At 40.6% G+C, this 24051-nt stretch overlaps 2 protein-coding genes and 1 long non-coding RNA gene across 3 annotated transcripts in view; 1 reads left to right on the forward strand and 2 right to left on the reverse strand.

Annotated features, from left to right (window-relative positions):
- LOC128367622 (interferon-induced protein 44-like) overlaps positions 1–24051 on the reverse strand; it is a 216038-nt gene that overhangs the window by 142945 nt on the left and 49042 nt on the right. The window lies entirely within an intron of this gene.
- The window catches only part of LOC128367625 (interferon-induced protein 44-like), a 90316-nt gene that overhangs the window by 37084 nt on the left and 29181 nt on the right, over positions 1–24051 (reverse strand). The window lies entirely within an intron of this gene.
- LOC128367629 (uncharacterized) lies at positions 19640–21441 on the forward strand. The gene is made up of 3 exons (XR_008321932.1): positions 19640–19684; positions 21187–21255; positions 21406–21441. It is a non-coding gene; the product is annotated as an uncharacterized LOC128367629 (long non-coding RNA).

The following is a 24051-nucleotide window of genomic DNA, read 5'->3' on the forward strand; positions in this document are numbered from 1 at the left end:
CTGCAAGTGAGTGCAAAAACCCCATAAAGTCATTGTCAATTAGTAGTTAGCGTCATTCCATTCATCACATTTGCTGAGAAATTCCCTCACCACACCCCTACTTTTCTTGCAATGATCATACACATATACATGCAATTAACATTGCGTATTTAAGGTCATTTTCAAAGGTAACGTAAGCATGGCAAAACATCTCAAATTTACACTTGCCTGCATTGTCTCCTGCAAAGCATCTGCTAATGTTCAGGAGGCTTTTTTTATTGAGTATGTTACGTTGTGTCAAATTTTAAGTAAATTGGACTCATGGAGTGTGAGGATTGGCCTTTCAAATCTTTTAATTGTTTGACTAAAAATACCCCAGTGGCCTTATGGTGGTGTGATAATTACTGTGTAATAATAAACTGTGATTGCCTTCAAATAATCTTCTCATTCTTATCTGTCATGTCCTTTTGTTCCTGAGAACAGTCTGTCCTACAAAAATACAAGAAAAACTTGTCAGTGGGAACAATGTGTTTTGGAAGAACAAAAAAAAAAGGTGTGTTATCACACGTTCCATTGACTGACTGGTGGTTATTAAAGAGGTTTTGACGCCAGAGCATTCATCACTAAACAGGTAATACTGCTGCTACTAGTTGTTATGTAAGGAGTGCCAGCCAAGCAATCATAAAAACACACATTGTAATGACTGTCTGAAGATCTTTTAGTTTCTGATGCTTATGAAAGACTTTCTGACGCCAGAGCATTCATCACTATAACAGGTAATACCACTGATACTAGCTGTTATGTAAGGAGTGTCAGCCAAGCAAACACACACAAAAAAACACCCATTAAAAAAAGAGACCTGATGCTCAATGGAAAAAAAAGATTGAAGAGGGCCTGACCTCCATTCCCATACAAGCACTGATAGCCGACAGTAACCTGCAGGACCTTATAAAAAACATAGAAAACTCATGGATCAAGCTGACTCTTAAAATATGGAAAACAGTGTCTTGGCTGTTGTAATTCTATGTTCAGCTCTGTTTGTAACGATTCCTGTGCAAAGGCGTATATTAGAGGCCGAATCATTTCCTTTACAAGTGCCAGAAAAAGAAAAAAGGAAGAAAAATAGCGAGAGCTAGAAGACAAAATAAGACCGCTTGAACAGCAACACAAAAGAAACTCAACCTCAAGCTTGTACTGAAGTACATCTGGTAACTAATTCAAATGTATGGAGAGAATTTAAATGAAAGGTAGTCATGAGGTTCTTTCGCACACCTGAAATTACAGCTAAATTTAAAAAACTCAAACCTCAAAACTTGAAGCATTCTGGAAGAAAGTGTTTGGAACACTTAATAAAATATTTGGTGGAAATATTACAATGGACCCAATGGTGGCCCTACTAGGTCTATTACCAAGAGGTATTGAAGGAAGAGCCAAAAAATATCTCTTACAGATACTAACAACAGTGATGAATGACAGTGAGGTGGTTGAAGCCTGACCCTCCAACACACAATATGTGGACTGAAAAAATAAAGGAAATATATCAAATGGAACAAATAACATATTTTCTGAGACTATGAAAACATATATTCACTAAAAGGTGGAGCCCTGCTATGGGTATACTGACATAATTATATTTCATCTTGCTTTATTCTAATTTATTTTATATTTTTCTTTGTCATTATAATCTCCATAACTGTTACCTTGTGTGTGAAACAGCAGATATGATGAATATGATTCTGTACAAGATCTTGAATGAAACCTAAATAAAAACTAAGTTAAAAAAAAAATTCAGGTGCACCAAGTAGTAAGAGGGAATTCGCCGGAATGAGTTTGAAGTTGGGGGACATCCAACTTTGGATGATTAAATAGTATTGATTGGACCACTGCTCAGCTGATTTCATGAAGGTAAACACAGTGAAAGGCTGTGTGTAATGGCACTGCACTTTGTCATATATCACTCCTGCTGCCAGGATGTAATCAACTGAGGGGGAAGATTTTCATACAGCATAAAGCAGCTGTGGACAACAGGCACAGTAAGAACACATTCATTAATAGATCATCAATGCAGATGTTTAACCACATAAAATTTTATTTTTTGTACAGATTGGGGTTAGAGAGTATTTAATTCAAATAACATATAATTAGTTATTATTATTGTAACAATTGTATTTGTATGGCACCTTTCATACAAGAAATGCAGCTCAAAGTGCTTTACAACCAAATAAATTACATGTACCAATTACATAACAAAAACAAGTATGAAACCTACTGACATAAAAAAGAGTATTACATGAAATAAAGTAAAATAGAATAAAAACATCAAGATTGTATATACTCAGTGCCTTGGCCTCTGAGGTCATCAAACACAACAGAGCCTCTTTGTCAACAGGCACAGTCCCACCACCGTTTTTGATCACACCAAAGTAACACTTCAGCTATCCCAGAACGTCATCTATAGTGTGTAATGTAGGTTTTCTGTGCCGGGCACAACCCAAAGTTGTCCTGGAAACAACCACCAGAAAGCTAGTTAAAGGTTAAGGTTAAGTGAAGAGATACATTTTTAGCTTCCTTTTAGAAATACCAAGTGAGCTGCTTGACCAAGGCTGTATCCCCGATTTTCTTTCATCCAGCAGCAGTGATCTTGAAGGCAAATAGTGAATGAGGGAGTTAACCAAATAGCTTGGTCCTAGCCCATCAAGGGTTTGTATGTTGAGAGGACCTGAAAGTCAATTCTGAAACTTACAGGAAGCTAAAGTGGACTGATGTCTTCTTTCCTCTTAATTCTTGTTATTCAATCAATCAATCAGACTTTATTTCTATAGCAGTTTTCATACCAATGCAATACAAAACAAAAAGTGATGAAGTTAAGCTTTTCTTTTTGAAGATGTTCTGGGGAAGTGTTGTTTCAATGTCTGAATATAACTTTTTTTATGTATTATTGTAATTAGTGAATGTACAGATTTCTGATCCACACTCTTGTAAGGGGCACAGTGGGATAATACTCCTGTACTAATTACTTGTGCTCTCTCTCCTTATGCCTCATGGGTCCACTGGTGAGCCATGAGGCACACGTTGTATTCAATCGGCGGACTATCAGCGTCTTCAAAAGGATTTTGCCAGTGTGTCAAGATCTCAGCGTGTGGGGGGCAGAGCTGCAAGACTTTCTTCTGTGTGGTATTGTACTTTATTTATTTTTATTTAAAGGTTTAGAAATCAGGGTGTAAATTCTGATCTGGCTATGTGGTACTTCTGTGTCAGGGATTCTGCAATTTAGGAATATTGAGTGGCAGAGAGAATTCCTCTGGTACTGTTGTTTTATTAGGTGAGAAGAAGGAAATCAGCCTAGCCCCACATCCTGATTTGATTGTTTTGACTCGCTATTGACCATTTACTTCTTGTATCTTTATCAAGAGACATTTTAGTATTTTGCTGCCATTTTATCACCAGATGTTGTTGAACTCTATTGTTAAAGATTTAGTTCATGTCTCCTTGGTTTGTTCCTTTTTTTGTTATTCAGTTTTTGATTTGACTAGGTCTATCTTGTTAAGAGAGTTCTGGAAGTAAACTGGTCTGGCCATATATCTGGCCATATGGTATGCTGTTCTGTGTGCCTTCCCAAGGTACAAGGTGGTTGGTTAAAGGGGCCTTGTCTCTCCCTGTTATACTCTATTCCAGTTGGCGGCGGTAAAGCATCATGAAATAATATCTATTAATATGATTTATAAGCCATTCTCCATCATGCCAGGATTAAACTATGATTACCATATAACTCAACAGTAAGCAATTTTACACTTTGTTAATGAAGTCGTCTCCAAAGTCAGTCATCCGTCTCAGAGCGCTCAGGATCAGCGTGTCAACATCATCATCCAGGGAGATTTTTGAACTGTAGTTCTTTACAGGAAAGATGCAGTTCAGTGGAATACCAAGCTGAGAGCTGAAGTCTGTGATCTAAGATTTAAAGAAACAATAATATGTCATCTACAGTGAGCTCATATTTATAAAACTACATTTATGTAGCAAACTATGAGATGACAGATACTCACCTTTTTCTTCACATATTTGCTCTTGTAGACTTTCTTCAGATCCTTTTTAGTTTCCTCACAAGCCTCGTCAATTTTAGTGACAATAGCCACTTGGGGAATTCCTGTCGAGAGAAAGATTTATCAATCAAGGGCATCATGAAGGATACTAGGGAGTTTGTCGCAGCCTGTCAGGTTTGCTTCTAAAATAAAAGCCTCCGCCAAGCTCCAGCTGGTCTCCTTAAACTGCTGCCAGTTCCTCAGCGACGTTGGTCCCTTGTTTCCCTGGACTTTGTCACCGAATTTCCTCCCACACATTTTATACCATTACCTAAGTTACCCTCTGTTAAACCAACTGCTGAACTCATGTTACAGCATGTATTTTGTCTGCATGGCCTCAACCGGAAACATTGGGCCAGATCCAAGAACATGTTGGTATTTTTTTTCTAAAATCTGTCATACTTTTTTTGTGAAGTGGAATTTACGCATCACCAGGAAGCAGTCGTAAATTACCTTCGTAAACATGATCAATCCCACTTGTTCTAAATGAACGCGCATTCCTGAGAATAGTAAATTAACATGAACAACGCCCCCAAAATACCATATCAGGCCTTATATAACTGTGGACGAGTCGCTTTGTAGTTTCAGCCGCTAATATTTATATTGTAAGCTTGCATTATATCATAGTTTAGATTGTCAATTTAAATGACTGATATGTTTACCTGTGTTGTTAAATTACTTTAATACTAAATAGCCTAATATTTTTACAAACATAGTAATGTCATCATGATTATGGATTCAGAAGTGCAATTTAATGAACGGGACATATTCCATTAATCAGGGTGTGAACTACAGCGGAGCCAGGGGGAGCTTGGCTCTCCTCAATAAGACATGAGCTCCCCTGATTTGTGATTTTTTTTGAGGAGGGGTCTCTAAAATACTGACAATATAATATGTGCTCAGTCTGCGAATCAAAATTATTAATTTCTCTGTTATGTGGCAGTCAGCATACAGTGAAAATCCAAGTCAATTGACTCTGAAGACCAGAGCTAGCGTAGTCCTCTACCGAAAACGTTAGTGACAACTGCTGATGTTACACCTGCTGCTGAGACTGCTGTCAGCACGGACACGCTGACAGAAAAAGTTGGAGATGGAGGTAACAACTCAACAGCTCGACCTCTCTGTGTGTCTTATTTGTGCTGATAAACTACATTAGGCAACATCGCTCCACTCAAGTACAGCTACTGTACCATACAAGTGTTTCTTGCATATGGCCCATTGTGTCTGACTAGGGGCCCCAATTCACCTCTTGTTTCTGGCATTAGTTTTGCAGTCTTCTTGGCGCCTCCGTCAGCCTATCCTTGGGCTTCCACCCACAGAGAATGAATCAGGAAATGTAGACGGCTCTGCGATGCCTTCCTGATCCAAACAGCTGTTGTGGGTGGAATAGGCCCGCAACTCACTCCCCAATTCAGCAACTGGACTCTCCCCCTTCCAATGCTCTCAGCGGTTTCAACCACCACTCTTCCCAGTACAGGAGCGGGAGGCCAGGGTTCCATCAGTCCATGGCTTCAATCGCAGATGCCGCCACACATGGCTTCAGGCCCGCTCCAGTCTGCTTCGCAGATGGACGCCAATCGACATTGCACCCCTGCCCCTCACTACACCCCTGGTCAGAAAGTATGGCTTTCTACCCATGATCTGCCTTTAAGGGTGGAATCCAGGAAGCTGGCTCCACAGTGCGTGGGTCCCTTCTCCATTGCCAAAGTCATCAACCCAGCTGCCATCTACCTTGCCCCATGAGGATCCCATGATTCACATTTGTCGGCTTAACCCTGTTAAGGAGAGTCCACTTCAGCCAACCACCAGAGCCCCACCTTCCACCCGGATCAGTGGGGCCAGCCTACACTGTCAGACTCCTCAAGTCCTGTTGGTGTGGGAGGGGCTGTCAGTACTATGTCCATAAGAGTTATCAGCCATGCTGACTGCTCTGTATGACTTAACTTAGGCATTCACATTCTGCTAGCTAAATGCTAACATGTTAATGTTTAGCAGGTATAATGCTAACCATGTTCAGAGGATTTAAAGAGATTACAATTCATTCTGGATGGATTATGAATATTGGTGCAATATTCCAATAGTTATAGAGATATGTGTTTATCTACATATATAACTTACAATCATTGTTTAAAACTAATATTTCTATGTAGTTCTCAGTTGGGCTGCAGTCTGTACACACATGAACATTATCACACTCAGATTTACTGTGACACTGTACATGAAACTATGTTTCAATGCTGATTCTCTTTTCTAAAACACCTACCCAAGTCATGGGCTGTTCTTCTGACCTCACTCATCTTCTGCCAAACAGACTCTTTAATTTCTGATGTGTTAGCAGAACAGACACAAACCAGAAGATGAACTCTGTCATCCAGAGAGGGTGAAGAATTGTAGCCAGGATCAGTGTCTGACAGTGGAGCTCGAGGATTGAACTGTAAAATAATATCAAAATCCAATGATAGAATCTACAAACAATAAGATTAATATCTACTGAACAAAAATATCTTTATGTCAGAGAAATATATAAAAAATAAAATGACTGACAGACATGCAGGATAAATAAAATACTCCATTACCATTACTTGTTGTTTTAACAAGAAGTTGAGCAAATATTTCTTATCATCATCACTATGCTGCCGTACAAACTAACTTGTTTTACTGAATCAAGTGAACAAAGTTAAGTGTTACAGTCGTACCGTGTAACCCTCAGACACGTGTCCCTGCAAGGCCAGTTTGATGTCTTCCACACTGACTCCTTTTTCACCACTTTCCTCCAGTCCCATGATGTCATTGAAGACAAAAGGGTAAATGTTCCCTTTGCCTCCTTTCTGGATCCGGTGAGTCTCATACTAAAAAGAAACATGAATAAAATGTGTTGGATTTATTACATTGGTGCCATCGTTCATTTACACTGTAAAAACAAACCTTGAAATTGTTTGCCTCGTATGATTTTTAAATGATCTCAACAAAAATCGGTCCGACCCTCGGCTGCAGAAGCTAGCTCTAGGGACGTGGAACATCACCTCTCTGGTGGGGAAGGAGTCTGAGCTGGTGCGTGAGGTTGAGAAGTTCCGGCTAGATATAGTCGGCCTCACCTCGACGCACAGCAAGGGCTCTGGAACCAGTCTCCTTGAGAGGGGTTGGACTCTCGTCCACTCTGGAGTTGCCACTGGTGAGAGGCCCCCGGCAGGGGTGGCAACACTTTTTGCCCCCCGACTTGGTTCCTGTATGTTGGAGTTCGCCCCGGTAGACGAGAGGGTAGCTTCCCTCCGCCTTCGGGTGGGGGGGCGGATCCTGACTGTTGTTTGTGCCTATGGTCCAAACAGCAGCTCAGAGTATCCACCCTTCTTGGACTCGTTGGAGTGGGTGCTGGAGAGTGCTCCCTCTGGGGATTCCCTCGTTCTGCTGGGGGACTTCAACGCTCACGTCGGCAGCGACAGTGAGACCTGGAGGGGTGTGATTGGGAGGAATGGCCCCCCCTATCTGAACACGAGCGGAGGGTTGTTATTGGTGCTCATCACAGATTGTCCATAACGAACACCATGTTCAAGCATAAGGGGGTCCATATGTGCACTTGGCACCAGGACACCCTAGGCCGCAGTTCCATGATTGACTTTGTAGTCGTGTCGTCGGACTTGTGGCCGCATGTCTTGGACACTCGGGTGAAGAGAGGGGCGGAGCTGTCAACTGATCACCACCTGGTGGTGAGTTGGCTCCGATGGTGGGGGAGGATGCCGGTCAGACCTGGCAGACCCAAACGTATTGTGAGGGTCTGCTGGGAGCGTCTGGCAGAGTCTCCTATCAGAGAGAGTTTCAACTCCCACCTCCGGGAGAGCTTTGACCATGTACCGGGGAGGTGGGGGACATTGAGTCCTTGTGGGCCATGTTCCGTGCCTCCATTGTTGAGGCGGCCGACTGGTGCTGTGGCCGTAAGGTAGTTGGTGCCTTCCGTGGTGGCAATCCCCGAACCCACTGATGGACTGACGAAGGAGTCCTATAGGGCCTTTTTGGCCTGTGGGAGGCAGCAGGCAGGCCAAGCAAAGTGCAGCTGCAGTGGTCGCTGAGGCAAAAACCCAGACATGGGAGGAGTTCGGCGAGGCCATGGAGAACGACTTCCGGACGGCTTCGAAGAGATCACCATCCGGCGTCTCAGGAGGGGGAAGCAGTGCACCGTCAACACTGTGTACAGTGGGGACGGTGTCCTGCTGACCTCGACTTGGGACATTGTGGACACGGTGGAAGGAATACTTCCAAGACCTCCTCAATCCCACCGACACGCCTTCCAGTGAGGAAGCAGGGCCGGGGGACTCGGGTGTGGGCTCTCCTATCTCTGGGGCTGAGGTCGCCGAGGTGGTCAAAAACTCCTCGGTGGGAGGGCCCTGAGTTCCTCAAGGCCCTGGATGTTGTGGGGCTGTCATGAAGGGTGTGTTCCAACTATAGGGGGATCACACTTCTCAGCCTCCTTGATAAGGTCAATTCGGGGGTACTGGAGAGGAGGGTCTGTCCGATAGTCGAACCTCGGATTCAGGAGGAGCAATGTGGTTTTCGTCCAGGCCGTGGAACTGTGGACCAGCTCTACACCCTCTGCCGGGTCCTGGAGGGTGCATGGGAGTTTGCCCAACCAGTCCACATGTGTTTTGTGGAAATAAATAAATAAATAAAATGCAAAAAAAAAAGTTTTACATACTATATTTCATTTATTCACCTTATTTTTGTGTGGTGAAGGATTTGTGCAATTTACATTGGTGTTAACATACTACATGTAATTTATTTATCTTAATTTCTTTCTCTACTCTTGTTAACTTTTGTATTTAATAACATATGTATTTGGGGGTGGGGGGTGGGGCTTATCCTGTACTTTATGGACAGGATTTCTAGGTGCAGCCAGGGCTTTGAGGGGGTCCGGTTTGGTGACCTCAGGATTGGGTCACTGCTTTTTGTGGATGATGTGGTCCTGTTGGCTTCATCAGACCGTGACCTCCAACTCTCGCTGGATCGGTTGGTCGCCGAGTGTGAAGGGATGAGAATCAGCACCTCCAAATCTGAGTCCATGGTCCTCAGCCGGAAAAGGGTCTGAATGCACTCTTCGGATCAGGGATGAGGTACTTGGTACTTGAACTCCTCCCAAGTGGAGGAGTTCAAGTACCTCGGGGTCTTGTTCACGAGTGAGGGAAGGATGGAGCGTGAGATCGACAGGCGGATCGGTGCGCCGTCTGCAGTAATGCGGACTCTGCACAGATCCGTCGTGGTGAAGAGAGAGCTGAGCTGAAAGGCAAAGCTCTGGATTTACCAGTCCATCTTGGTTCCTACCCTCACCTCTGGTCATGAGCTTTGGGTCGTGACCCAAAGAACAAGATCGCGGGTACAAGCGGCCGAAATGAGCTTCCTCCGTAGGCTGGCTGGGCTCTCCCTTAGAGATAGGGTGAGAAGCTCGGCCATCCGGGAGGAGCTCGGAGTAGACCCACTGCTCCTCCACGTTGAGAGGAGCCAGAAGAGGAGGCTCGGACATCTACTCAGGGCATACTAGCCCGCCATTAGATGGCGGGCTAGTATGAAGGTAGAATCATATCATAAAGGAAAAGCAAGGGGGGGGCGGGGGTTGGACTGACCTGTGATGATTATGATCCCAGGCCACACAACACAAACTGCTGCTTCCAAATAAATAGTAATACATTTATAAAATTAATATAGACCCGTTATAGCTACATGTAAGTTATTGGGTTATGTGAAAATGCAATAAATAAATAAATAAAATGCAAAAAAAAAAGAAATTTTACATACTATATTTCATTTATTCACCTTATTTTTGTGTGGTGAAGGATTTGTGCAATTTACATTGGTGTTAACATACTACATGTCATGTATTTATCTTCATTTCTTTCTCTACTCGTTAACTTTTGTATTTATTAACATATGTTATTAAATACATATGTAATTGGGGTCGGGGATGAGATCCTGCCCCAAGTGGAGGAGTTCAAGTACCTCGGGGTCTTGTTCACAGTGAGGGAAGGATGGAGCGTGAGATCGACAGGCGGATCGGTGCGGCGTCTGCAGTAATGCGGACTCTGCACAGATCCGTCGTGGTGAAAAGAGAGCTGAGCCGAAAGGCAAAGCTCTGGATTTACCATACCATCTTGGTTCCTACCTTCATACTAGCCCGCCATTAGATGGCGGGCTAGTATGAAGATAGAATCATACCATAAAGACAAAGAGCAGAACACTATGACTTGCATTTGTGTAACTGTAATTCACAACTTGTGAAAGCACATCTTAGAGTTTTTCAATTGTAACTTCTGATCTGCAAAATTGCCAAAAAACAAATTGCAAGTGTAATTTCATACTTGCAAAACTGCACTAAAGGATTTCAGGTCCTTCAGCCTGTTAATAACTGTTAATAAGTCACGTTATTAAGATTATGTAGATTCCCAAAGATTTATGTAGATTCTAATTATGTGGTCAGTTTATCAAAATTGTAGCGGCTAAGCCTAAAACTTAAAGCCACTGAAGGGCTGCATAGAACTAAAACTAATCGACGCGCTGGCTACTGCACGACTATAATTTGTGTCTAGTGAAACAAACAGCTTCCACATTTGCTTCTTCATTTGATGCGTTATTTATTTCTCACCCTTTCAATTATCTTCAATAACATGCAAGTATCCATTGCCAGTGCTCATCCGTCTAGCAACACCTGACACCTGACAGAAAGTTCCCACTTATACAGAAATGTACACCCAACACCATGAGGACACCTACTGGCCCAATTTGGTACCGTGACACACATTCACATAGAAATGGCTCCTACGGAAACAATGCCTGTTTGCAAATCTGTAATGTTTTCAAACATGAAAAGCTGTTAGCAGCCTCTGATCTGACTGAGTTGATTTATTGAGATAATTAGTTGTCTTAACTTAATTGTTTGGAATTCTAAATTCAAAATTTTAGGTTTGTATACATATGAAAGATAAACTATATGAATAAAACATAATTAGTGGTGAATTTCTTCAGAACTTTGGCCTCAAAATTAAAAAATGTAGTACAGTCAGTTACCTTGAAATTTTGAGTTTTCATGAACTTTTTTCTATTACAGTGTAGCCTCTGTAATTTGCAGCTTTGTGTTAGGAAATATTTGTTTTGAAGCATTTGATGCAGTAAATATGCTGCCATCTGCTTTGTATGGAAGGATAAAACAACTAAAATATAAATGGCCATTTATACACCATTATAACTGTTCAGCTTTAAATGAGTCTACAGCGAGGCAGCGAAGCACTTTGCCACTTTAACTGTGAAACGTTGATAATGTGTGGAGGGTAACATCACTAACAGTAATATCAGCTGGAGATGGAGACAAAAATCTATCCTGAAAGTATTAGTAGAGGGACAAGAAGAGTTGCTTTGGGACAGTTTACGTACCTTTGTGGTGAAACTAGCATCACTGGTGATTGCACTGGCTGTAGCTGGAATGGTCATCCTGCCTCTTATGCAGCTGCTGACAGAACTGATGAAGCTCGACTTTCCAGCACCGACTGATCCGTAGACCATGATCCTGAGATGTTTGACTTCAGGGTTTCCAGGTTGATAATTCTTCACATACTCCAGGTCTTTCTCTCTCTCATTTCTAGATTGTAATGAATGTTATGACTGACAGCTGTTGGGTCACAGTAATGATCATATGAATAAAATACTGATCATACTTCCCGCATAATTTCATTAACAAAACTCGAACAAACGCTACAATTACTACTCCAAGAGCCAACTCACAACAGATCATGAACTGCAGATCAACCTGTTTGACTGTGAAACCAGTTCTCCTCTCGTCACCCAGCAGCAGACTTCAGCCAAGGTGTAGCCGCTGTTAGCTAATCTAACATCGCTTTGCACACTGTTACATGCACTTGCACATTACGAACACCGGGTTGCACATTAGTACATCTAATAATGTTTATGTCAGATTGTAATTATTAATCAATCTGTATTGTTGTTCTCTGTTGTTGCACCACACATACACACACACATACATATTCAAACCTGAATAATCAAAATTAGTGTCCTCACCCGACACACTGAAGTGTTTGCTGCTACATCTAGAGATTTTTCACATTCATGTTTAATGTCAGTGACTGTTAGTTTGTTAGTATGGTAGCATTAGCTCATTAGTAGTAGTTAGCATGGTAGCATTAGCTCATTAGCAGTAGTTAGCATGGTAGCATTAGCTCATTAGTAGTAAACACAGCTGAGGGTGATGGGAATGTCTTTAGTCTCATTTGGACATAAACCAAAATAACATTTGGCCTGACAGACAAACTGTCACAGGAAATGATCTCAGAGAGGTCGATGTTGAGAAGCAGAGACACAAATAAAAGCTGCTGTCACATTTATATTTACTCACCCCCAAGATATGTTTCTCCACGGCTCATCGAAAACTGACAAGAGAACAGCATTAAAAGACATTCAACAGTAAATATAATCAGAATCATGTGTGAGATGTTCTCAAATGAATTTCATAACTTACTGGGAGAAGGTGGTGTTGGTGGTGGTAGTGGTGGTGCTGGAAAGTAAAGCAGACACAATACTGTAAGTAATGGAGGACAGCTCAAATGCATAAAAGAGTGACACAGTTAAGGTAAAACTGCAGATACATTAAGGGCCTCATTTTAACGATCTATAGCGCATGGCGTGAATCGGGTGGTGCAAGTGCCTTTGGGGCGGATACCAAATCCACTTAAGTCCCCTCATTAATCATAGGCGTGTTTCCAATCAGAGTGTCATCCCCCATTCCCTTTTAATATGCAGGAGCACTGTCACTTTGGCGGATTGTTATTATAACAGCACATCTATAATACTATTGGGCCCAGTCTCCTGTTTTTTATTAACTCCTGCCTTAGATTAGGAACTGTCCCAGCTGCCTTTAAACATGCTGTGGTCAGGCCCCTTCTTAAAAAGCCTAATCTTGACCCCTCAGTGTTATCACATTTTTTACCTGTTTCCAATCTGCCCTTTCTTTCTGCGGTTTTAGAAAAAGTTGTTTTATACAATTACAGTCCTTTCTTGAGGATAATTCTGTTCTTGAGAAGTTCCAATCTGGGTTTAGGTCTCGTCACAGCACCGAGTCTACACTGTTAAAGGTGCACAACCATATTGCTCTGTCTGTGGATGCCAAGTGCCCTGTTGTCTTAGTGCTGCTTGATCTCACAGCAGCCTTCGACACGGTGGACCATGCAGTCCTCCTGTCACGTTTCAGTAACTATGTTGGCATTCACAGCACTGCATTGAAGTGGTTTGCGTCTTACTTGCCCAATAGAACCTTCTCCGTTATGATTGGTGACCTAGTCCTCTTCCAGTGCTCCTCTCTCTCCTCCAGTGCTCCTCTCTCTCCTCTCTATTCTTGGCCCTATCCTCTTCTCATTGTACATGCTACCACTTGGGTCAATTATAGCCAGGCACAACCTTTCTTTCCACTGTTATGCAGACGATTTACAAATCTATCTGCCAGTGAAGCCAAATAGTAACAGTGCACAATGTTCTTTGCTTGACTGTATTGCTGATATTAAGCAGTGGTTGGCCCAAAATATTCTTCACTTAAATGAGGATAAAACTGAATGCATTATGTTTGGGGAAACTGTGACGGCTGGCTTTGGCACCTTGTCTTCAAAGTTCAGTCCAACTGTCAGAAATCTGGGAGTGACCTTGGACAGTCATCTGAGGTTGACAAACAAATTAACAATGTTGTCAGGACTAGTTTTTTCCAGTTGCGTCTCCTGGCCAAAGTTAAAATGTTTTTAAGCCATCATGACGTTGAGAAAGCCATCCATGCCCTAATAAGTTCAAGGTTAGACTACTGCAATGCACTTTATGTCGGCGTCTCCCAGTCTTCCCTCAGTCGCCTCCAACTTGTGCAAAATGCTGCTGCCCGTCTTTTAACCAACACTAACAGACGTGTGCACATCACTCCTGTTCTTAACTCCCTCCATTGGCTTCCTGTCCTTTATAGAATTGATTTTAAACGTTTAATGTTTGTTTTTAAAGCTCTGAACGGCCTCGCCCCCCCCCCCCCCACCGTATTTATCTGAGCTTTTAACTGTTCGTAATCCTGGTAGAGCTCTGAGGTCAAAGGTCAAGCATTGGGGTGACCGAGCCTTTTCTGTTGCTGCCCCCAGGCTCTGGAATAACCCCCCGCCCAGACCCCAACCCTAACCCTGGGCCTCTTCAAGTCCAGGCTAAAAACCTACTTTTTAGGATGGCTTTTAACACCCAGTAGTATGACACTTTTATCTTATTCGATTTTGTTGTATTTTATTGCTTTCACTGTTATTTTATTGTTTTTAATTGTTTTTACTTATTCCTCTTTATTTATTACCTGCTGTAAAGCACTTTGGTACATCGAAAGGACTGTTGTAAAGGGCTGTATGAATAAAGTACATTTACATTTACAAAGTACACATCTACCCAACAATGCGTTTCAATAATATAACATGAGTTACTTTTGCTGAAAGGAAAGTTGGCTGATGAGCTGCTATCCTCACATTTAATTCTTATAAAGGAAGAATATGGACATATGACCAACCAGTCTGATGAGTGTAGAGGTGTGTGTGGTTATACTGCAGCAGCCTGGTGTCATCAGCTGATTTAATAAACAATGAGTGGCTGTGCGTAATGGCACTGCGCTCTGTGCAGCATCTCAGAGGCTTTCAAAGGTTGTTAGGACTGTCCGCAGCGGCTCTCTCCATTTTACAATTAAAGACAACGTGGGCACAGGGTGAGAAAATGACAACTGCGCCGGGGGAACTAACAAAGACACATGAGCCACGCTGCCATCCGCTGTGTGACCGTAAGATAGGACCCTGTCTGTGTATACTCCTCTCACTGCGGCGTCATATCATATGAATAAGGTTTGAACTTTGTTCTGCAGGTAGGTTCATTACTTACCTGTGCGTGGAGGTGAAGGTGAAGATGAAGTTTCTTGTCCCATGGCTGGAAAGTGAGAATTAAATGGAACACATTAATTATAAATATAATTATATTATAAATTACATAAACAGTGAAAATCACAAGTAAAACAGTCTCACTCTATACATTGCATAGTAAATATATTGAGCCTTTATATACATGCATATAACTTTCTTATTGTATTTTGTATTGTGCATTTACTAAAATGAATATTAATTCAGCTAAAAGTATAAACAGATTAAATAGTTAACTAACAAAGGTGTAACCAGTGGTGATAGCTGACTAAAAGTCATGTATTAACAGTCATAATTCATTAAAACGGATAAACGGTAATGGATAAAGATAAATGGATAAAAGGTTGAAAGGTGTTACTCCATGTGGTTGTTTTGTCTTATTAGTAATATTAAATAACATCCAGTTTATAATCCATTCATAACAAGTTGTTTTGGCGGAAAGACGGGAAAGTAATAAAAGTAGTAAATACTTAACTGATCTTAATCTGCTCAGATGTGCTGAGAACACAAAGTGACTAGCAGGAGAGAAACAAACACTTTACTTTAAAACAAAACCAACAAAAACCCGAAATGATTAGTTGATCAAAATAAAGCCTGTTAGTAAATCTGCTGTCATGTTTTCAGACATGTGTAAAGTCAGCTGATCATCTCAGCTGTTCGCCTCTGATCTGACTCTGAGATGATGAACCGATATCTGAGGGAGAAAATCCCATTAATGGATGTGTGCAGCTCTTTGGTGATTTACTGCTAGCTCTAATGTGAAGTATTTAAATATTATTCCCTTTAATCTCACAGATGAAATCTAACAGTTGTAGCTGGCACGTTAGTCTGAATGTAAAGTCAAACTTGATGTTTTTACAGAAGAACAGCTGCTCAGACTATCACCAGCCTTATAACTACACTCAATGTATTATTTTATTAAGCGTCCTCCCGCTAAATATAAAATAATCACCACATTTCAATAAATATGAATGTAGCTTATTAACAAGATCACCCTGTAGAAACAATTTATTTAACAAAAAACAGCATAAATTCCCAAACTCAGTTATTGTGGAGCTGTTAATGTGTTCAGAGAGTTGGTGTTAACTGTGATAATGTTCGGTACTCTCTCAGCTTGAATGATTTATTTTTATTTTTATTAATGTATTTGTCAGGGACAGTGCATATTAATAACATATCTGTAGATTGCAGGTGAGTCACAGTAACAAGCTCAGGTAAAGCCTCTGATGGAACAACGTCTGGCCGGCTGTCTGTGTGAAGTCTGAGTTTTGACTGGTTCAGTATTGAATGTGTTCAGTGATCAGTGACATGCTGTCAGCTCTGAACATGTTAAACACACACAGTCATATCAGTGTATAATATGATACCATAAACCCAGGCTCTCTTTAACTCAGGAGTAAGAGTTACATGTATTGTGTTAACTTCAGCCTGTGTAGTTCTACACATTTGACCAAGCGGCAAATCACCAACGTGCTGCACAGTTCAATTAATCGGATTTTCTCTTCAGATGATCGGTTCATCATCAGCTTTTCACACGTCCGAAAACATCACAGCAGATTTACAAACAGGTGAAGAAGAAGTCAATAACTTCCAGGCCATGGAAATTGGAAAAATTAAATATCAAAAACAAATTCTGCCCTGAAGCGTTTTGTTAATTTTCAAAAAATCTGAAGTCTTAAAAACAAAGCCTAATTTGCTTTTTTGTATAACATTCATGAACAAATCATGTAATTAGTTAATTAGTTTTTAATTTTTTAATTTTTGATTCTCAAATGAAGGAATGATATACCTGATATTTCGATTGTTTTTATTACACTATACACATAAAGTATTATTTTACATTCAATCACTAAAATAACCTGCTAATAATAAACGTAGTAGAACTTTACCTTTATTGTTGAGACGCTTCAGCAGAGACAAACACCAACTGATGGTGCAGAGAGAGAGACAAACACCAACTGATGGTGCAGAGAGACAAACACCAACTGATGGTGCAGAGAGACAAACACCAACTGATGGAGCAGAGAGAGACAAACACCAACTGATGGAGCAGAGAGACAAACACCAACTGATGGTGCAGAGAGACAAACACCAACTGATGGTGCAGAGAGACAAACACCAACTGATGGTGCAGAGAGACAAACACCAACTGATGGTGCAGAGAGACAAACACCAACTGATGGTGCAGAGAGAGACAAACACCAACTGATGGTGCAGAGAGAGACAAACACCAACTGATGGTGCAGAGAGAGAGACAAAGCTCTTTTATAGAGAAACCTCCCACTTTGTTTTATCTTTACTTTCACTTTCATTAACCACATGTTTTTAATAATTCCCAAAACATTAAAATATCAAAGTACATAAGTCTTATTAATGAGTTATAAATGTGATGAATGCAGAGTGTACTTCTTGCCTGCAGGTGTAAAATAAGAAATGAATCCAGATCTCTTTTCCTGAGGTTCAACATCACTGTTCAAATGATTGTGAGTCATCAAATTAATTTACTTGGTAACAGCATTAGTAATTATGGTTCTCAGTGAAGGTTTGATGCAACACACTGAAGACACAAATATATAAATATATATATTTGTCACTTCCAACATATTATCTGTTATTATACTATGTGAGTGTATGTGTGATATATAAAACACACACACACACAGAGTGAAAGGTGGATTTCTTGTAAGTCACATGGTTTGATGATGATAATAGAGGGAGGAACCTTTATAAAATGACTCACTCCACTTTGCAGCAGCAGCAGAAGAAGACCAGCAGAGAGACTGAAAGCTGCAGGTAAAGATTTCTCTCCTCAGTTGATTTATTTCATGTGCTGTATGATGTTAGCATGTTAGCATGTTAGCTCTCCATGCTCTCTGTGAGATGTGCTTAATGAAGCTTTTATGTTAATGAGGTCACATGAGCAGCAGTTTTACAGCTTCTTTAACTTTTAGGACTTTAGTTTGGAGATGGAAACTAAAGCTTGTTCTAATCTGCTCTGCTCTTTATAAACCCACGTGTCTCAGTCTGTTATTGATTGGTAATAACTTGTGTATCTTTTGAATGTCATCTGCACATGGTTTGGTAGCAGAAACAATCAATCTGTGACAGTTTGGAGCTAAAGCTTGTTGTGTGAAACACTGGCTCACAGTGACTGAGTGATAAAGTTAACCTGATCCCAAACTGGATCAAACTTTAACCCAGTGATGTTCAGTGTGTATAAATCTGTACACAGGAGACAAAGTGTGTGTCACATATCATCTTATTCATTTATCACATATTTCACTCAAAACTTTCATAAATATGAACTGGAAGTGGAATTCATGCACATATGAAGTCTCACCAGCAGGTGGTGCTGCAGCACTGAGATAAATACCTCAGTGGATCTGAGTATGAATGTGATGCTTCAGGATTTATTCTCTCATGTCAGCAGAACTGAACCAATCCAGACACAGAAGACAGATTTTGGTATGGAAACTAATTCAGAGGAACCTTCTATTGCTTCAGGAGACAACATGTCCAGTTCAGCTGAAGGTAAGACACATTTGGCAGGGATGTTGGTATAACTGTAAGAGTAACCATTCATACACCACTGATTCTACAGTCTGATTCTAGAGTCAACATCTAGTTTTGTTTTTGTGAATTCAAATGTGTGTCCTCCTCCTTGTTTGTCTGAACCTTGAACCAGTTCATGTCTGTTCAGTAAGGCCTAGCTGTTATTTTGTTTAACTTGGTTTATCTTCTAACTGTTGAAAAGTAGCATTACTCCAATGCTCTTTTTATTAGTCTGGAACATGTTTAGTACACACGCTAGTTTGATGTTGTGTTTGGTAGAGAAGGGATTGCGGAGCGTTTTGTTTCTAGTTCAGTTCAGTTCTGGGAAGTCATTTCAAGGGGTAACTTTTGCCCCTGTTAGGAGTCTCTCCAATCCCTGGTAGGTTTATCAGGTCTACTTATAGAACCTGGGGTAATTTGTGTGGTTTTGAGTAGGGCTATATGCTCAGGTGCTTTCTATTACCACTGCTTTTTATGATTAAAGACCTTCCCACCGGTAACAGCCTGAAGACTAAGGCCCCTTTTATACGTACCCGGTGATTTTTAAAAACTGAGACATTAACCATTGTTTGCTCCGTTTAGACGCAAATGGAGAATTCACCCCTGAAAACGAAGCTTTTTAAAAACTCCGGCCAGAGTGGAGATTTTTGAAAACACATTTTGCACGTTTGCATGTAAACAGAGAAAAACTGAGATTTGTGGAGCCGGAAACAGCTCCTGGGTTAAATGAGACATAGTTTATAATCTACAGTCTATGTTTATAATATATGTGATCATGGATGCAGAGGAGCAGTCACATGTATGCTGGTGCCTTTGGATTAGTGCTAACCCTAACCCTGTACTATGTGGAGGAATGAAGTGACGTCGTTGCTATGCAGGATTCTGATTGGCTAACGTGGGCTTGAGCTGCTCTTGACGGCATATATACACGGGTTAAACGTTTCTGAAAATAGCCGGGCACGTGTAAACGTAGACTAGAGTTGAGTCTGCCATGACAAAATCAATAACTCTCCACATCTGTTACTACAGGAGGAGATAGACCTGATGGCCAACAGCCCTCTGATGTTAACATGGACTCTTCATCTGTCTCTGAGAGAGATGAAGCCTCACAGGTCAGTAAACATGATGTAATGTTTGTTTAAATGTCTTCTTCTATTAATACTGAATGTCTCAACCAGTCAGAGCTCAGCCTCTTTGACTCATAATATGTAGTGATGTATATAATGTGATCAGTACAGGATGTGTGATAGAAGGTGGCAGATATCACTTCAGGCTGTCGGGTCAGCACACTGTTTAAATATTCAGCTGAGAGTGGAAACAGATCTAGAGTTTGACTGTTTCTCTATGTGTGTGGTTCTCTGACAATAAAGCACAACGAGGCTCACCCACACCCGCTCCCGAGAACACATCACCCCTGTCCTCCAAAAACTGCACTGGCTCCCCATCTCACACCGTATACATTTCAAAATCCTCCTGCTCACCCATAAATCACTTAACAACATGGCCCCCACCTACATCACAGACCTGCTCCACTACTACACCCCCTCCCGTGCCCTCCCATCCTCAGAGGGAAATCTCCTTGCCCCCCTCGGACCAAGCACCGAACTTGGGGGGAATTCACTTCCCAAACCCATCAGAGACTGTACAGAACCCTACCTTCAAATCACTCTTAAAAAAACAACTTTTAAACTGGCTTTTAACCTGTAAACTGTTTTTTATCCTCTTTCTATTTTATGTCTTTTTAACCTTCTACATAGAACATCTAACATACAGAGCTGAAAGTTAGTAATAATCATGCTGTCACTCCATGACTAACAAAAGGGTTTTAAAGACAACCAAAAAATAATATTAAAAGATAAATAAATAAAAATAAAGCACTCCATTGTCTGTGATGTGCAGCTGTGTGCACGGTGACCTGACGGAGGAGACGTGAAAACATGCAGCACAGAGTGAGTTGTTGGTGTTTTTGTGGAAAATGGATCTCATAACCAAGTCTGCATCTGGAGGAAAGATGCTCTGCTGCCACTCAGTGATTTTATCAACAAGAAAAGCATCTGAATATCTGGTGTCATTATATTTCTCAAACAGTAAGCAGAGTTTTACAATCTGTGCTCCAATGAGCTGTGACAGGTTTAAATTTTAAATTGAAGGGATTGAAATGAAATGTACAAAATGTGTCAATGTATTTACATTCACGTCATTTTAGTTCAAAAATCATAGATATGCATATTTAACCAAATTTAAAGCACCTCAAACTAAAGTTATGTATTCCTGGATATCACTCTCTGTTTTGTCTAACTGACCTGATGCATTTTACAGGACAAAACTCTTTAATGTAGAATTTGATGAAAGCCAAACCAAATCAATGAATCAGTCTTTATTCATATTCACTTTTGTGGGACTGTTGTAAACAGAGCTGCATTACTCAGTGAGTAACATGTGATATAATTCCAGCCACAGGGGGCGCTACAGCAGCAATATAACCTGATGATGAAATGAAACTTAATGAGCATGTGCTCAACATATTAAAGCCTAGTGGTCAATGTGTTAGGTTTTTGTGTTTGCTGCCGTCTCTGAGTTTATATTCATGTTTTCACTGTTTCAGGAGATGGATCCAGAGGCCATTCAAGAACTCCAGAAGACTCTACAGGAACTGAAGGGTTTGCTATCAGAGGAATGTTATCAGTGTATGTTCAAATATTTACAATTATTGTTGTTATTCTATTTCATGTTTACATATAGTGCTGTATAAAAATACTATATAATATTTTATGACTTTTAATATTCTAATCAAATATTAAGTAACAGTGATTGAAACACAAACTTTTATTTTGTAGCTGCTGAACGTTTGATTGACAGAATCAACAAGAACCCAACAGACCTCCAGCTGGGACTTCGCTTCTTTTGTCATTTGAGGAAACACCTATCTGACCAAGGTAATCGTGTTTTTAAGAACGTCTTTATATCTCAACACTGAAGAAACAGTCACATGACTCTTCTGAATATAATGTTATAAACACACTGAGTTCATGAATATCTGAATGTTATGACAGAAAGAAAAATAAACTGGATCCATATAACACCACTATATTTATTTATTGTTTAGGAGCAGATGCAGTTTCAGATGAACAAACAAAATGTATTAATGTATAAATATTAATTTGGTTTATATTTGACAACTTTTGTCGTCATTTCCATGTGAGGCTGAAAATTCCTGAACGTCAGGTTTGATATGAGTCACATGATTTCTGTTTTACTGAAACAATTAGCCCAATAAACAACTTCAGTGTTTTAAAGACACTTTGATCATATTCTGGATTATTAAATAATCAGAATATCAATAAATACAAACACAAATAATGAATAAATAATATAAAAGCATTCTGCCAGGAGGAATGGTTCATGTGTCTCTGAGCAGTAATATAATATATGATATAACAGGAAGTGAAGAGAAAACACTGCTGATCTGTCACTAATAACTTTACACCTTCACTAGAACACAGAGCACATGAGTGAAACACAAACAGCTGATTTACAGCTGATCAGCTGAAAGACATCGCTTCATGTGACTCTTCAGACCAAACTACATCTCATGTCTCTAAAAACATGTTTCCTTATTTTCTCTCCGCAGTGGAAATGATGCAAATGATGGAACAAGTTATGTGCTCTAAGTTTCCAGATCACACCAGTCTGACAGGTGAGTGTTTCTACTGGACTCATTCATTTTATAAATGTATAAACGTTAACAGTGTCTTCATCTTTCAGCAAAGGTGAGGGTGTACTCGAAGGTTACCGGTAAAACCTTTGGAGCTGATCGAGTCCTACTGGAGAGCGTGAAGAGTATGAGTCAGTCAGTTACCGTGGAAACCACCAGAGATCTGCAAGAAAGCCACTTCGTTATCGTCTTCTGTCCAATCACATCTCGTGTTGGATCCGATGTGAAGGCAGCCATGACAGACATTACAGGTGAAGGAAAGACTTGTTGTTTGTAACTTGACTGAAATGTGTGCAGCTCAGACATCATGTTCAGATCAGATTGTGTAGATCAACACTCAGAACCAGAGTTCATGTTGAGTCTGAAGCTTCTTTCAGTCAGGATGAACATCACAGGGGGAGCTGGGGAATGAAATGAGTGAACCATGGATCTGGTCTGTAATAGAGATGGACATTCAGCAGTACACAGCAGCACCAACCTGTAGCTGACATTACAGCAGCACATCAGATCAGCTTCATGGAGTCTTGCTCTCCTCATGCTTTTATTTGTTTCTGTCATCAGGTGGATGTGTTGGTGTTAGCATGTTTCCAATATAGACGACAGTGTGAGTGAAGGGTTGTCTGTCTCTGTGTGTCAGCCCTGTGATTGGCTGGTGACCTGTCCAGGTGGATCAGCTGATTGGTTCAGCCCCAGCAACCCTCTAATATTTAATCCAATGTAATGAATGACTCTGACCTGTATCCAGCCGTCTATCAGCTGAGAGGACAAACTGTCTTCACCAGGCCAACTGACAGCAGACTTTACTCAACAACATAGTTTTCATGTCGGCTCAAAGAAAAGACGTCAACAGTGTTTGTGTTCATTTAGTTTTTCTGCCTACAGTCACACTGGGAGTCCTGATCCATAACATTTTGGTTGTAGTCATGCTGACATCATCATTAATATATTGATGATTGATATGATTTTAATATTTATTAATATTTTTGCTGACATGTGTTTCTGTAATGATTGTCGATCGGCAAAGATTAATCAAATCAGGAATTCCGTCTCAATACATGATTTATTCGGTTCATGTCTGCATGCATAAGACAAAGATTTTGCTCCAAAGTACACGGTTCTTATTCCTTAACAGAGAGGGTCAAATATCTTCAGTAAGCATTTTAATGTGATATATCCTTCTGGAGCACTGCCAGCTATTCTGGTTTGATATTTATCATTATTTGACACTTTGCTTTTCTAAAAATAAATGCAAAAAAATACATACTAACAATTTTCTCACATGAAGTTTTTCTCTAGTGGTTGGAATATATGATCTCTTCCTGTTAGTTTAGCAGCAGAAACACTTTGCTCCAAGTAAAGATCCTTCAGTTACTGCTGAAGATACAATGGAGCACAAAAAATATGATATGATATATGTGGAGGCAGGTCTGTGACGCCTCATAAATGAAATGTATGTAAAGTAATAAACTGAGAGGAGAGAGTAAGTGAATGAAGTCATGAATGAGTCAGAGTCACTAACAAACAGTCCTGTCCTGGTTTTATTTGAACGTTCTCCTGCAGGTTCCTCTGTACAGGAAGTCTCATGTTCTTCTCTGGTGTTTCAGGCTCCTGTGGTCAGAAACCTGTGATCCTGGTGCTGATGCATCACACATTTGATGTTGATTATTCAACTGCTGGAAAAAGATGGTCTGACGTGTACGACAGCGTTGTGTTGGACGTTCATGTCCTTTTCCACGAGACGAAGAACGGATTACTGACGTGTTCAAAG

Source organism: Scomber japonicus, chromosome 11 (assembly GCF_027409825.1).
Source record: "Scomber japonicus isolate fScoJap1 chromosome 11, fScoJap1.pri, whole genome shotgun sequence".
NCBI lineage: Eukaryota > Metazoa > Chordata > Actinopteri > Scombriformes > Scombridae > Scomber > Scomber japonicus.